The following is a 16764-nucleotide window of genomic DNA, read 5'->3' as shown; positions in this document are numbered from 1 at the left end:
AAGCCCCACAATTGGGATTCCGAGAATAGGAAAGGATTATTGAGTTTTCGAGTTTCGAGAATGATTGCGGAGGAAGAGAATTGAATAGTGTACGCCAGAGAAATAAAAGTAGCAAGCGATCGAGACAGAAACTCACTGTTATTTTTATTGTAAGTGAACTGTCTTTGGAAGGAAATGTTGGGTAATGACGTCGCGGTTCGTTGGTATGTGTAATTAGTCGTTTTCTTCTAACCACCAAGCTAAATTTCTTCAATTGTAAGCAACCATAAGACGGTTAGGTTCCCGAGAAACGCCAGTGTTTTATAAAGTAAAAGTCTTAGAAATGGCTACAGCGACACCATCTCTTCCAGCCCTGTCTCTTGTGTTGTGCGCTAGTTGTACTATATGGGTGGTGACTAATCGTCCTAGTATAACCAGTGTAAATCCCTCTCTCTTTTTTTATGGATAGGCATTTGAGTAGTTTGCGAAGTGCCACAATCTGCATAATTACGCATATTATGGTGAAACCACTAACTGGATTAGATCTCGTCGCCTAAGATAACTGCAGTTGTTAATTATTATTATAGTTACTTATAGTTGATATGATGATTATTGTTGTTAACAGTCATTTTAAATCTGGAAAACATGTGAACACCACGCTGAACGCGAGTTACTGCAGAGGAAACAATAAGGGGACAAATATTGCTAAGCGTTCAATTCGTAAGATATCTATGACCATTGAGCAATAAAGAAATGCAAGCTTCTTTTCAAATATAGCTAGGAACTAAATCTGTAATATAAAGAAAAATAGCATGTAACGGTAGTAATGAACGACAAACACTTCCACATTTAAGTAAACCGTGGGCAACACTTTTACCGAACACCGCGTGGTCTGCGCAAGCTTACGCCGGAGTGGTGTCATTTAAAAATAAAATTCATCATTATTCTCAAGACACTGTTTCTAAAAATTCCTGTTTAAACTACTAAAAAATAACTACAAGATAAATTCATCCAAATACCTATCATTTTCCCAGGCTCGACAAACAAGTAATAAGCATGCGCGCACATGGGCAGAATACGCATGTAAAAACGACACTAATAAGTATTCATTCTTCCCTCTCGCAACAGCAGAATGGAATCGACTTGGTGCTACTATCGCTAACACCGAATCATTATCAGAATTTGCTGCACGGATAGAAAAAAACTGTGCGCGCATAACAGTAGCTGTGCATGCAGGGACACCTGTCGAGATCTACTGTCCGTTAGGTAAGGAGATGGGTCTTTTTAAAAGCCTTATTTTTGTTACGATAGTTTAGTGATGTTTGATACATCCTTGCAATGCTTGCGATTCCAGTTCCTTTTGCTTTATAACTTTCTGACTCGTGCTGCTAATGCTATCATGATTCCATTTATCCGCTCGTATATTTTGATTTCTATTACCGTTCGCTTTGATCTTAGCATTGTATTGTAACCATAACTTGCTTTCTATCTGGTAGTTATTGTATATATTGTGTATTATTATCATTACTATTATTTAACTTCTGTATTCTTCAATTGTGGTTATGGTCTTCATGTCCTGTTATCATACTTGCAAGTGTTCACTTCTATGTTTCTGTTTCGTTTATTACTTTTTTGTAAAAAATTATGTTTACTTTCATGTTTCTGTTTTGTCTATTATTTTTGTGAAAAATTATTGTACTGCCCAACTGCCACGCTCTCGAAGGAGAGTAGCAGTTTTGTAAATAAATAAATAAATAAATAAATAAATAAATAAATAAATAAATAAAAAGCCGGCAGATCCCACGCATTGTGGGAATCGATGTAATGCGAAGCAGTCAGCAAAGAGCTGCATACATCGTCTTGTATGTCATTGAGGAAAATGCGTGTCATGGTTTTCATGTTAACTCCTATTATTTATGTTCGTCACACAGTAACGTCGCGCAATACCAACTTGGGGGTCGATCAACCTAGAGAAACGGCCGCCAGCGCACCATGAGCGTGGCACGTAAGTCATGCTGTACATGACATGTGTGTCATGACTTTCATGTTAACTCGTGTTATTTATGTTTGTCACACAGTCACGTCGCAAGATACCAATTTTGGTGTATATCAAGCTAGCGAAACGGCCGCCAGCGCACCATGAGCGTGGCACGTAAGTCATGCTGTACATGACATGCGTGTCAGGATTTTCATAACTCGTGTTATTTATGTTCGTCACACGGTCACGTCGCAAGATGCCAATTTTGGTGTATATCAAGGTAGCGAAACGGCCGCCAGCGCACCATGAGCGTAGCACGTAAGTCATGCTGTACACGACATGCGTGTCATGATTTTCATGTTAACTCGTGTTATTTATGTTCGTCACACGGTCACGTCGCAAGATACCAATTTTGGTGCATATAAAGCTAGCGAAACGGCCGCCAGCGCACCATGAGCGTGGCACGTAAGTCATGCTGTACATGACATGCGTGTCATGATTTTCATGTTAACTCGTGTTATTTATGTTTGTCACACAGTCACGTCGCAAGATACCAATTTTGGTGTATATCAAGCTAGCGAAACGGCCGCCAGCGCACCATGAGCGTGGCACGTAAGTCATGCTGTACATGACATGCGTGTCAGGATTTTCATAACTCGTGTTATTTATGTTCGTCACACAGTCACGTCGCAAGATGCCAATTTTGGTGTATATCAAGGTAGCGAAACGGCCGCCAGCGCACCATGAGCGTGGCACGTAAGTCATGCTGTACATGACATGCGTGTCATGATTTTCATGTTAACTCGTGTTATTTATGTTCGTCACACGGTCACGTCGCAAGATACCAATTTTGGTGCATATAAAGCTAGCGAAACGGACGCCAGCGCACCAGGAGCGTGGCGCGTAAGTCATGCTGTACATGACATGCGTGTCAGGATTTTCATAACTCGTGTTATTTATGTTCGTCACACGGTCACGTCGCAAGATGCCAATTTTGGTGTATATCAAGGTAGCGAAACGGCCGCCAGCGCACCATGAGCGTGGCACGTAAGTCATGCTGTACATGACATGCGTGTCATGATTTTCATGTTAACTCGTGTTATTTATGTTCGTCACACGGTCACGTCGCAAGATGCCAATTTTGGTGTATATCAAGGTAGCGAAACGGCCGCCAGCGCACCATGAGCGTGGCACGTAAGTCATGCTGTACATGACATGTGTGTCATGACTTTCATGTTAACTCGTGTTATTTATGTTTGTCACACAGTCACGTCGCAAGATACCAATTTTGGTGTATATCAAGCTAGCGAAACGGCCGCCAGCGCACCATGAGCGTGGCACGTAAGTCATGCTGTACATGACATGCTTGTCAGGATTTTCATAACTCGTGTTATTTATGTTCGTCACACGGTCACGTCGCAAGATGCCAATTTTGGTGTATATCAAGGTAGCGAAACGGCAGCCAGCGCACCATGAGCGTGGCACGTAAGTCATGCTGTACATGACATGTGTGTCATGACTTTCATGTTAACTCGTGTTATTTATGTTTTTCACACAGTCACGTCGCAAGATACCAATTTTGGTGTATATCAAGCTAGCGAAACGGCCACCAGCGCACCATGAGCGTGGCACGTAAGTCATGCTGTACATGACATGCGTGTCAGGATTTTCATAACTCGTGTTATTTATGTTCGTCACACGGTCACGTCGCAAGATGCCAATTTTGGTGTATATCAAGGTAGCGAAACGGCCGCCAGCGCACCATGAGCGTGGCACGTAAGTCATGCTGTACATGACATGCGTGTCAGGATTTTCATAACTCGTGTTATTTATGTTCGTCACACGGTCACGTCGCAAGATGCCAATTTTGGTGTATATCAATCTAGCGAAACGGCCGCCTGCGCCCCATGAGCGTGGAAGTCATGCTGTACATGACATGCGTGTCATGATTTTCATGTTAACTCGTGTTATTTATGTTCGTCACGCGGTCACGTCGGAAGAGACCAATATTGCCGTATATCAAGCTAGCGAAACGGCCGCCAGCGCACCATGAGCGTGGCACGTAAGTCATGCTGTACATGACATGCGTGTCATGATTTTCATGATAACTCGTGTTATTTATGTTCGTCACACGGTCACGTCGGAAGAGACCAATATTGGTGTATATCAAGCTAGCGAAACGGCCGCCAGCGCCCCATGGGCGTGGCACGTAAGTCATGCTGTACATGACATGTGTGTCATGATTTTCGTGATAACTCGTGTTATTTATGTTCGTCACACGGTCGCGTCGCAAGATACCAATTTTGGTGCATATAAAGCTAGCGAAACGGCCGCCAGCGCACCATGAGCGTGGCACGTAAGTCATGCTGTACATGACATGCGTGTCATGATTTTCATGTTAACTCGTGTTATTTATGTTTGTCACACAGTCACGTCACAAGATACCAATTTTGGTGCATATAAATCTAGCGAAACGGCCGCCAGCGCCCCATGAGCGTGGCACGTAAGTCATGCTGTACATGACATGCGTGTCATGATTTTCATGATAACTCGTGGTATTTACGTTCGTGACACGGTCACGTCGCAAGATACCAATTTTGGTGTATATAAAGCTAGCGAACGGCCGCCAGCGCACCATGAGCGTGGCACGTAAGTCATGCTGTACATGACATGCGTGTCATGATTTTCATGTTAACTCGTGTTATTTAGGTTCGTCACACGGTCACGTCGGAAGAGACCAATATTGGTGTATATCAAGCTAGCGAAACGGCCGCCAGCGCACAATGAGCGTGGCACGTAAGTCATGCTGTACATGACATGCGTGTCATGATTTTCATGATAACTCGTGTTATTTATGTTCGTCACACGGTCACGTTGGAAGAGACCAATATTGGTGTATATCAAGCTAGCGAAACGGCCGCCAGCGCCCCATGAGCGTGGCACGTAAGTCATGCTGTACATGACATGCGTGTCATGATTTTCATGATAACTCGTGGTATTTACGTTCGTGACACGGTCACGTCGCAAGATACCAATTTTGGTGTATATAAAGCTAGCGAACGGCCGCCAGCGCACCATGAGCGTGGCACGTAAGTCATGCTGTACATGACATGCGTGTCATGATTTTCATGTTAACTCGTGTTATTTATGTTCGTCACACAGTCACGTCACAAGATAGCAATTTTGGTGTATATCAAGCTAGCGAAACGGCCGCCAGCGCACCATGAGCGTAGCATGTAAATCATGCTGTACATGACATTCGTGTCACGATTTTCATGTTATGACTTGTCATTTACGTTCGTCATACAGTCATGTTACGCCATACCAATTTTGGTGCACATTCGATTAACCAAGCGACCAGGAGAGCACAAAGTCGTAGGCGGCTAGATAGATAGATAGATAGGTAGATAGATAGATACGCTCAAAGTCGCAGAAGTTTGCTAAGAAATGCTTCGCATTTAATAAATAAATAAATAAATAAATAAATAAATAAATAAATAAATAAATAAAAATTACCTCTGTACATCACTCACCCTTGTATAAGGGAAGGTAAATCCGCGTTTTGAGATTAACCGCAACTTGCCGATTTTTACAATTGTTTTTCATTGTTCGCGAAATTGTAAAGAGGGCTCTGCCGCAACAATACTCTTGATGTAACAAAGCCATACATTAGGATGCGGTGGAACGCCGCTGTTTTAGGTTGGGACGGCTGTACTCTACTACAGGAGCGTGGATACATTATAAAAGAAACTTAGTGCTTCCTAGAGGAATAAGAATCAGTTTATTCATGGTAATAAACGGAGATAAATACATTATATATATATATAAAGCGAAATGGGACCTTCTGTGCATGGTGACAAGAATTATTACAACAAACAATAATGCAACATGAAAATTTAAGAACATTAAAATAATTGAGTAGACGTGGCATAAATTAACAGAAAAACAATATTTAGATGTACAAACAAGTACAATGCAGTGGATGAAACTTCAATAGTGAAAACTGCAAAGGTAACATTTTTTTTTTCAAAGCAAAAAGAAAGGTGAGAAACAAATAGAAGGGTACACAAGTTATCGCAAAAGAACAAAAAGAAAAAAGCATACTACAACAGAAGCATGGGGATAGTCAGGCAGTGAAGCTCAACTGAGGGGTGCAAGACGCTTGCTTATATTTTAAGAAGGAGGGGATAACGCGAATAGACTGAGTGCTGCTACAAGTGAAGTGAAGAGTACTACAGATCGCAGTCCTTAAACTGAAGCAACGATGGAGAGTAAATAACAGCAGTTAGAACAGAACGAAAGAGCGATAGTATTCTATTTCTTGTACAAACATAAACAAAAAGGTTTTTAACAACTACTATCAAATGAAACTTCAATCAATCAAACAACCAGTCAGCCCATCAATGAACTACGCAGTCAATCGCTCCATCAGTCTGCTGGCAAAATAAGGTTTGTTGGTGGCAAAGTAGCCACTATTCTTACTATGCCTTTGGTCTCAGTAAAAATCCCGTGTAGAAAATATACCGCCGGAATCATCTCTCAGTTGCCGTTGCATAAACGTCTTACTTAACCCTTTTAGATATCTGGACATTGTGCTGCATGTTTCAAGTTACAAAATATTAGCCGCACAGATGATGTCAACAGCAAGTGAAGTGCCGTTACATCTACCAATTGCAGGATAAATTTCTCTGAAGCTACAATACGAACAAATCTATTCATCCCATCACAGCGCCACGGCTTTTATGATTGATAAATCTTTCAGAGCGGCCGCAGAACAATCAAAATACACAAGTTTCAGGCTTTCATAACCTTAGAAGGATCAAGTCACCTCGAAGAAACCTTATTCAATTTTCGTTGTCAGTGCGATCTAGAAGTTTCTGGACGTTCGATGTTTGGTATAGGCTCGTGCATACGCAAATTTGAAGGACGCTTGAGCGCAGCCTTCAAGAGTAGAACGCATAGGTCGGCAAACTTACTCATCAGTCGACTCACTCAGGCTCACTCAGACTCAGATAAGGTTGTGAATCTGAGTCTGAGTGAGATCAAGTGAGTGATATTTTGTTGAGCATAAGCCCGAGTGAATCCGGCTGAGGAAGATATTGGCGAGTCTGAGTCCGAGTGGGCCTTGAGAGCAAAATAAATTTCTTGAGTGAGTCTGAATGAGCTCCATTTTTTTATTGCCGACCTATGGCAGAACGCGATAGCATAATCGGGACCCTTTCCCATCGCCTTCCTGGTCGCTAGGCTGGCTTCGCTTCTCTGTGAACACCTCAACAGCGCCGTAAGGATGGAAACGTCTGTGCGCGTTACATTGAGCGTATCAAGCTGTCCTAGAATGTCTACTGCAAATACATTTGTGAAGTGCCCACTGCGTAATAAGTATTCCTTTTGCGAATTGGCGAAGTACCCACTACGCATCCGTTTAACACGCGCACCTGCGCACTTTATTGATGCTGCTACTGACAATGATCAATTATGTCTGAGCACTTCGTTGGGGGAGGGGGGGAAGGTTTTTCAACCACCTCGTCTTTGTGCAATTCACATGTTTTGACGTCTGGTGTGATTACATGCCTCTGCCACGCAATATTACATGCGTTATGGAGACACCTCCAACTACATGGCATTCGTATAGGGTTTTTTTCTGGAAAGAGCTTCAAGCATTGGCATGGTTCTCTGGTAGAACACCTGCTTGCCACGCGAAAAGCGTGGGTTCGGTTCCCAATCGAACCTAAGGTTTTTATCATTTATTCATTTGCATCTATCTCGAATTTTCGCTATCGGGCAACGCAACGCAGACGTCAGCATTTCTGCGAAACGAGCCCTTTAACACTATTGCTTTAAAATGTATGAGAGAATGGCCAGTATGTAAAGCAAGGAGACGCTGCGTTAGGTCGAAGATTTCGTGCCACGCCTCGAATATAAGACGCAACCCTCATCCCTGTCACTAAATTTCGCACGAATCATACGTATTCGCATGAATCAAGACCCCGAGATTATCAAACAGCATTGGCAAACTGTCACTGTTCGCTGTTTACATAATCCTTATCATAGCAGTTGTAAATCTCACGCGCGTTATCTGATTCAATGGTAGATAACAGCGTCATTTTGCATATCACAGATGCCTCACTCGATATGGCATCGTACGACCTCAAACCCCCACTTGGTCTGTGAAGTTCTCGTGCCATAGCGGAATAACTTAGAATAATTAAATCTACTCCGATTTCGTTGTCCTGTACCAAAGTGTCACTAAAATTGCGTGTATGCAACCCTTCCATTACAGATCCGGCCGCTGCCACCAGAAGTCTGAACTGCAACCTCGTGAGGTGGGTGTTTGAACGAAAGCACACAGGCAGCTCCGCACACACCCTCTTATACAGCAGAATTTTTCCGCAAGAGATAGCGCCAAGGTGCCGATATTGCTCAACTCCGGCCACACCCATACATACAGTGTGGACTTGCACGCGCTACAACACAGACAACACAAACACCCCAAAGTCGTGGGAGTACCTCCTGCGTGCTTCCGAGCCAGCAGACAAACGGCGGCTTATCCAGCGGGCGGTGGAGGCTGCGGTATCCCAAGGGATCCCCGCCGTACTTCTCTAAGCCAGCGCAACCATTCTTCGTACTGGTCCCCTCTTTTGGGGTTCAATAAAGAGATCACCACCACCATGCTACGAGCCATGGAAGGTACGAGATTATCGGTGGATGTTGATAGTCATTGTGACAATAGTAGATGAAGACAAAGAAAAAATCACACCATATCCACGAAGTGAATGATCATTGAGGAGCTGGCTCGGTGATAATCGGGTAAACCGTGAATGCTCCGTACAATTCCTCTACTGTCATGTAAAGACGTCACACGTTGTTATAGTAGCGTTTGTCAAGGTCAAGTTGTTGTCGAACCACAAGCGGTCGCAGACCTTGCAGCTGGGGCCGAACGTGTGGTCGAGGAAATCGCGCTTCAAGCGCGCGTCGGCGCCACCAACTTCAGGTAGCGACCGCTTTCGGCGCTTGGCCGCTGCATCCCGCGCCCGTACCTCTTCGAGGTTCTCTTGCCGCCGCTTCCGCGCTGCTTCGGCTTCGCAGGCTTGTATCTCGGCGTCCGCACGACGCTGACGTATCTCTGCGGCCTCGCGAGATCTGACCGGAGGGTCTTGGCGGCGAGCACGCTCTGCTGCTGTCTTGCGAACCTTCAGCTCCGCCGCCTTGTCTTCTTCGTTCATGTTATTAGTATCAAAGCGCACTGCCGGAGTGGAGCAAGCGCCGCATGCTGAAGTTGGCTATGCTATATTGTGGTTTTGCCTACGTTATTATTATCATCATCAAGGCGCTCGAAGAACAAGAGGAAGAAGACTTTTCTTTCGCGCAAGCTGCGCCTGTAGCGGTCGCCTCTGGAACTAAGGTTACGCTTACGACGCGGGGCTTTGCCCCAGCTTAAGAACCTGGCGAGTCAGCTCTTAAAAGTCACGCGGTTCCTTGTGAATTCGCCTAAGACGGCTCGAAGGCCTTCTTCTTCTTTTTCTTCTCAGCCGACTGTATTGACCTCCCCCTCCCCCACCCCTTCCCCGAAGGGGTGGAGTGTGGGAGGCACCTTGATCAGAAGAATCGGAAGCTTTTTTCAGCTTATGTGATTTTGTAGTGCCTCCGGTATCGGCCCACCTTTTACCATGTGAAGGTATCTGGGTTCGATGACGTCATCGTGTTAAGGCACGTTATGTGGCGTCGTGATGACGTCACATACTTTGACGACATGTCACGTCATGATGACATCATACGGTGACGTCATCACGTGATCATTTTTTTTCACCATACGGATTGACGCTTTTCGCGTTTGATGAGGCGTCTAAGGCTTTCGCCTTAATTACCTTAACAACAAAGGCCAAATTCGTTCCGGCCTCACTAGTAACCAACAACGATGAGTTCCTCCGTAAATAATGGCTCCTCCTCACCCGGCAGCTGGCGGTAATGTTTCATCTCCCTACGTCACACTGCCAACTAGAAAAAAAAGGGTACAAGATGAACGTAAGCAACACCAACAACCGCTGGTCCATACAAGGAGCACCGGACACCGCGACGTGTCAGCCACACGAACGATGAGGCATTCGCCTTGCCTACCGAATCGTTGCTCTCGAATGCAGCGTTTGGACTTGGCTTTTTGTCGCCTGGCTCGAGAACTGCCTGCCCCACCCTCTCGAAAGGTTTCTGAATCAATACACACGGCACGCTTTGGCTTTGCTGCTGCTGTTGTCGCCTTGTCGTGAGGCGTTATTTCTTCGGCCGAATGCTACCGCTGTCATGCGGGACGCTCGTAGCCTCTCATCAAAAGCTCATCAGCGATCGAGCTATGGCAACCTTTCTGTTCACTCTTCGGGACGTCTTTTGTCGCCACCCTTTCGCGGCCGCTGCTCGCCGATTCGCGCCACGCAAAAGTGTCACCTGGTCCCTCGCTGCATCTTGGATAGGCCGATACTGAAAGTAGACAAACACGAGACAGTAAAGAGCAGAAAAAGCCCCAGATAACATCAGCCGTGGCGTACGCTGGAGAATTATTCTACGCGTATAGATCGCATATGTAGCGGCTGCTGCCAACACGTGCCTGACGGGCAGATGTTACGCGGTAGGAAATAATGACAAAAGATGAAAAGTTTGCTAGATCGAAAGGTTTGATGCGTTCGACTTATATTTTAACTTCGAACATAACAAGAAGCAGTGCAGTTTTTGAAGAGCAATAATTTATGTTTTCAGAATGTGCGGGTAAAATGAAACTTAATGAATCTTTCGTAGGCCTTAATGCTTTGTCTAACTCATGAGCGGGGACATTCGAACATTGCCTCGTCGTCGATTCACGTAGCAGCTGGTGTTCGCCTAAAAAAACAAAAAAAAAACCAAGAAATAAGTCTAAGTGTATTTTGTCAAGCCTTGAGCAAACGGATAACCTCACTGCCTTTTTTTCCCTTCCTTTCTTGTTTTCTGTTTCTCAGTTTCATGTTCAAAGCTATAAAATTGTTGTTCGAGATCTTCCATGTTGCCGTAATTATAGCATATTTGTAATTATTTTTTTGTTATATATAACGCACATAGAAGGGACATGTTTAAGCGCGTGAATAAGAGGCAATGTGCAACGCGCATACCAAATAACCGCCCTGCCACGGTAGTCTAGTGGTTATGGCGCTCGACTGCTAACCCGAAGGTCGTGGGATCGAATCCCGGCCGTGGCGGCTGCATTTTCGATGGAGGCGAAAGTGTTCGAGGCACGTGTACTTAGATTTAGGTGTACTTAGGCGTTTAGGTGTATTTAGGTGTATTAGGCGTTTGGTGTATTTAGGTGTACTTAGGTGTATTTAGGTGTACTTAGGTGTATTTAGGCGTTTGTGGTGTCCTGACTTCTTTCTTGTGTCCGTGTTTGCACGCCCTGTCTTTTCAGAATGAATAGATTTAGGTGCACGTTAAAGAACCCCTGGCGGTCGAAATTTCCAGAGCCCTCCACTACGGCGTCTCTCGTAATCATATCGTGGTTTTGGGACGTTAAATCCCAGATACTATTACATTACACACCAAACAACGAGCAGTGCGTGTGTATCGATGTTCCGCTCTCCTGAAGGTAAACGCATGGCGGATAGACACTAGAAGGAGCCATCTTTCTTTTTAAAAGCGCCATTCATTTGATAAATGAATGGGTGGAGAAAACGAGCGAGATTCTGTAATGTTGTAAACGTTCGACAGTGACATCACGATAACGACAGCAGGGGATCGAAACTGTCTGGCATGCTGCTCTCGCCGCCCAGATTCTCCTAGCGACACGTTTTAACAGATAAATTCCACGACTAAAGTGACCGCAAGATGGGAAACAAGGTCTCAATGTCGTTCAGTGTGCAGGTTCACTTTTTTCTACGGCAGGGGAGCGTTCGCCGGAGCTATTTGTTACGGTCAGGCCAGCTGGGACCTGGATTTTACGTCCGACATCTCCGTCTCTAGCAAGAAAGTGCAACGAGAGATTGACAACGCTCCTGGCGTCAGCTGTACCATCCGACAAGAACACCTAGGTCGACCGACACATTCACAGGGAACGTCTGTTCCACTGTTTGTTTCATTCCGACGTGCGCGCTGCAAGGACACAAGGGACTATTGGTGAGTACACGTTACGCCGAAAACGCGTTTTTTACAAATGCCACCGTGTTAAAATCTTCGAATGAAGTACGCGAAACAAATAAAGCAAATAAAATACAGGGATTCAGACAATGCGAGCGTTGTGCTCGTCTCGTCTGGATCCTTTTTCGTTGCTATGTTTTAGCCCTGCTGTTTTAAAGATGTGAACTTTCCAACTCTCGCGGGATCGAATCTCGGCCGCGGCGGTCGCATTTGCGATGGAGGCGAAAATGTTTGAGGCTCGTGTACTTAGTTTAAGGCACGTTAAAGAGCCCCAGGGGGTCGAAATCTCTGGAGCCTTCCACTACGGCGTTCCTCATAATATCCTGGTTTTAGGACGTTAAACACCACCAATTATTAACCCTCCATCTTGCCCAGCTTGCTGTTTTAATCAGGCGCAACGTTCGCGAAGGTTCAGCACGGTGCAGCTGGTTAACCTCCGTGCCTTTCACTTAACCTTTCTGACTCTCTTTCTATTTACACGGCAGTGCTAGTAAAATGCGCAGGAAGCTTGACGTTGTTATAGTCAAAGGGATGTCGCGTAAAAATGGGAACATGAACACTTTTCTAAAACTATGTCGCGCTAAGCCTCTTCCACCTACGCTCTTTAAGGGATTATGATTATGTTCACGATGTCGACGATAATTTCTTGCTGAATTCAACCCGTTCCACGTAGGAACATTCTTTAACTAGCTACCCTATTTATTTGCATGTTACCAGGACAGATTATTGTTGGCTCGTTCTTGACTAGTGTATGCTAAATGATGGATTTTGTCGGATATACTTGACTAGCGTTTCATATTGGTAGCTGATCGATGACTAATTTTGGCTAAAGCCTATTAAAGTTGTGCTTCGCTGATGCAACAGCAGCATCGTCTTCATTCAGCCTCTATACAAACATCGTGTCCTCTGCCATTTAGGGGTACTGGTGCTATATAATTACACGTATAGAACTCATTCAGACAACTTTATTAGATATTGTTCGAATGCAATTATTCCCTTTTAAAGACATACGTGAAAACATTTTGAAATCTGCGGTGTTCCACAGAAACCTGGTTAACTATTCTAACAGCCTAAAGACCGTGCTAGCTGAATAAGCTGACGTAAGCTAGCAGTGTAGTTCTACCTCTGCAAGCAAACTAAACGGTTCAACGCGTTCGTATACAAGGCGTAATGAGTCTTTCATTTCAAATCGCGCCCACAATTCGTTTCCCGTATCGGTTAAATTGGACCGCGCGTGTTTGTGTTTTCCACGTCCCGAGTATATTTCTTTATTTCGTCTGGCTTCGTCAGCGTACATCTTAACGTTGTGTTTACGTTCTTTGCTCTTTCAGATGAGGAATACAGTGAAGTAACCATCTTTGTCGTATTCTAAGCCAGTCAATTTGTCGTTATTGTTTCTGCGTTGCACAGACTGCGATCAAAATAAACAACATCGGCTACTATTCTTGCGCTCTGTCGAACTTTCCTCTATAAGTATTCCAGCCTCGATTAGTGTGGCAAGCACAGTTTCAGCGCTTCACCAAAGCAGAATGGGCGCGATTGGAATCTCTTAATAGTGAAGCTATGCGTGTGATCACAGGCCTTTCAAGGTTCACACCGATTCAGACACTCCAGGCAGAAGCAGAGCTCAATATCCTGGGCGAGCTCATTCTCCAAAGACGTAAGGCGAGGATGATAAAGCACAGCAACGTTCCTGAAGCTGCCGCCTTAGCGAATTACATGGACCCTAAAGCCCCTTTGCTGGACGAACCTACGTTGTCACTGCCCCCGTGGGATCATTGCCAAGTGACCACCAACAAGCCACTTGGATGCATTGGTCAGGAACTCAATGGAAACACTATGCCTAGGCACACCCCCTCGTTCCGCCCTTTAATTTAGGCACCTCAGCAGCTTGAACTAAGAGCATATGTGAACGCCGGGTAACAACTTCTAATTGTGAGAAGGACACACCTACTTGGTGTGTCCTTCTCAACCACATGTCAACCAGACTTGCTCTTATGCGTTGAACATCTCCGTTACCTCCGTACTAGCAGAGTTAGTTGCCCTCTGCGATGGCCTTGCCGCAGTTGAGCCACTCGTCGAGATGCAACACCCATCGAGCGCGATCCTTTACACGGACTCGACGCAACCTGTTCGCGCACTCCGTCGCGCTGACATTTCTCTGGGTGTAGCAGTGCAATTTCACCGTTGTGCTGCAGCTTATCCGCGCTCAGTTCGAGTTTCTCGGGTTCGCCGAAGTGTTCCCGCTCACGCCGCTTGCCATCCAGTAACGGTCATATACCCTTACCTCTGCTCCTGCTGCCACCTTCTCACACCGTGGACATTCACAAAGAAAATTTTCGGCGCACCACTCTCATACCGCCGCGTGGTCATCACCTCCCGAGTGGACTTACTCGTCAAGAGGAGGTATCGCTCTGAAGAGTTCGCGTGAGTGCGGCTGTGACGCCTTCAATCCGCGTCAAATGGGGTACACCAAAACAACTTCGAACTGCTCATTTTGTCCTGCGCCAGTGCGGGAAGCAGACCTGAACCCCCTTCTATGGACATGCCCTCGGCTACAAGCGGCTCGTCGACGCCACATGCGGCTTGCGGGGCTTCAGCACACCAGGCCGCCTGACTTGCAGCGATGGATATACGGTCCGAATCATAGGACCTTCTTGGACTTTGGTCGACGGAAAAAAACCCGTCCAGAGTGTCCATATAATTGCTATCGCAATAAAAAATATCAGGAAACAAACTGTCGGATTATTACTTTTTGTGTTACTTGAAACATTTGCGTATTTGTGCGATTCGAGCCTCTCACACATCGGCATTTTCCTCTTGAAAAACAGACGCATTATAATTCTCCTTTTCCTGCATGTCAATAATTTCGCTGCATTCTCTGATCACTGTACGTTTCTTTTCCTAAAATAATCAGTAAACATTAGTTAACTCGAGGGGACCTCGCTCAGCGCTTACGCTAGTTATGCACGCGCTCGCTGTGCACGCTGTGCACGCGCGCCAGCTATAACCAGCGTGTCTGCGCTAGCTATGATACATGTACAAATACTGTCCTCTAAAAGCTTCATACTTATTATTTACACTGTATACCTCGACAAACCTCTTCCTGCAACCGTAGAAAAGCCGTATATTCTGCGTAATACCACCGTATGTTCCTTCATACCAAGGTATTTTCTCAGCTCCGGTTCACGCCTGCAGGTTTTTGAAACATATTCGCACGAAATTCGCCTCATCTGCAGTTACCTTGCTGTAATGTGTTTGTGATAGGTTAACACTCACTAACGTTTCGTGTCAGCATCTATAGAAAAATAATTTCACGTAAGTTACGTCAAATAAAACTAACATAGTTCTAGAAATGTGGTTCGCCAAGAAAGCAACAGTCTACTGTACGAGTAGTTGAGAAAATAAACGGACCAAAATACAAAACATGTACTGTGTCCTCCGAGGCTGTTTATAACTTCGGGTCATCGATTTAAGGAGATATAAGTCTTGCCAAACCTCCCGTATATTTTGAAAATGTCATGGCACTGATACGGAGCCTTTACTTCAGAGCTGGTGGTTGAGAGAAGGTAATGCGCACTTTGTTTTCTACTCTATAAACAGTGAAAAAGAAGACAGCACGTCACAACACATAAATTGATTGCGGATGTCTTGAGCGCGTCGCAAGGAAATGCGTGTATTTTGTAATTTGTAATTTTTAAATGTACCGCGTGGGCAGCTTCCCGATGTCAAGATACTACTTTCAGCGTTCGCGCCACGAATTTAGAGCGCTCGAACAAATATAATGCGATCGTTGATTACCTTGGCGCCTGGACTGAACTGAGTTGCCCCCTCCCTCCGTACAAAACAGGAAAGAGAAAAGAAAAAAATCGCCGCAAACACCAAAACCTAAGGCGAAAGAAATCCGCTGGACAGTTTATAAAAGTAGAATCAAAATTTGCTATTAAATAGTCTCCATTTCTTTCCTGTTTCCTGTGTCTCCTTGCTGGACAGAGACGAGGACACGGGATGACATTGCTGTTCAGAGACTCCTTTCTGGGATGAAGTCACATTTTTGTTAGCGTGAAGATCTCCGCGGATGTTTTCCGGTGTCCGCTCGGACATTGAAAACACGTTGCTGAAGCAGAACAGCGGGGGCCATGCTGTTAGGGTCGGTACGAAGGGTCGGCTGTGACATCCTCCTCCCCCCCCCCCGCCTAAGACTGCCTCCTCCTGTCCTGTATCCTTTTCCAACGAACTAGACAGGGTTCATGGTGCTTGGACAGCCGAGGCACAGACTTGAGCCCGCCTAAGGCTTAGTTCCTTGGTTGAAAGAAAGGAAATTCTGAAGAATCTCGTGCTCATGTTTCATTCCGCTTACCCTATACATTTTTCATGCCCTCCCCGCTACGCGACATTGCTAGCTTCGCCGGCTTAGCTTTTCTTAGTTTTTCTACGTTCTGTTGTTCTATAGGCGCATATCTTGAGACATCCTGTCTCTGACGCTGTGGCGATTGACGCCGCAGAGGGTCGCTGGTCAGAGGAATGGAATAACTCTGCCCTGAAATGGACTCTGAAAATAGGCTTTCTTTTTTAAATTGCGTAGTATGCTAATGTTGCGACAGGCATGTCGCAACGTCTTCTACTCCTACATAGCATATCCCAAGAAAATAAAGAAC

At 45.2% G+C, this 16764-nt stretch overlaps 2 protein-coding genes across 3 annotated transcripts in view; one reads left to right on the top strand and one right to left on the bottom strand.

Moving 5' to 3' along the window:
* LOC119393397 (uncharacterized) overlaps positions 1-16764 on the top strand; it is a 316479-nt gene that overhangs the window by 103185 nt on the left and 196530 nt on the right. For both annotated transcript variants that reach the window (XM_049416232.1, XM_049416233.1), the window contains one exon: positions 8238-8280. The gene's annotated coding sequence lies outside the window, so the exon portion shown is untranslated. The remainder of the gene's footprint in view (positions 1-8237; positions 8281-16764) is intronic.
* LOC119393398 (uncharacterized) overlaps positions 1-16764 on the bottom strand; it is a 61876-nt gene that overhangs the window by 31931 nt on the left and 13181 nt on the right. The window lies entirely within an intron of this gene.

The sequence above is a fragment of the Rhipicephalus sanguineus genome, chromosome 5, assembly GCF_013339695.2.
Source record: "Rhipicephalus sanguineus isolate Rsan-2018 chromosome 5, BIME_Rsan_1.4, whole genome shotgun sequence".
Classification (NCBI taxonomy): Eukaryota; Metazoa; Arthropoda; class Arachnida; order Ixodida; family Ixodidae; genus Rhipicephalus; species Rhipicephalus sanguineus.
Note: the sequence above shows the minus strand (reverse complement) of the source record. Positions and strands in the feature narration are given on the sequence as shown.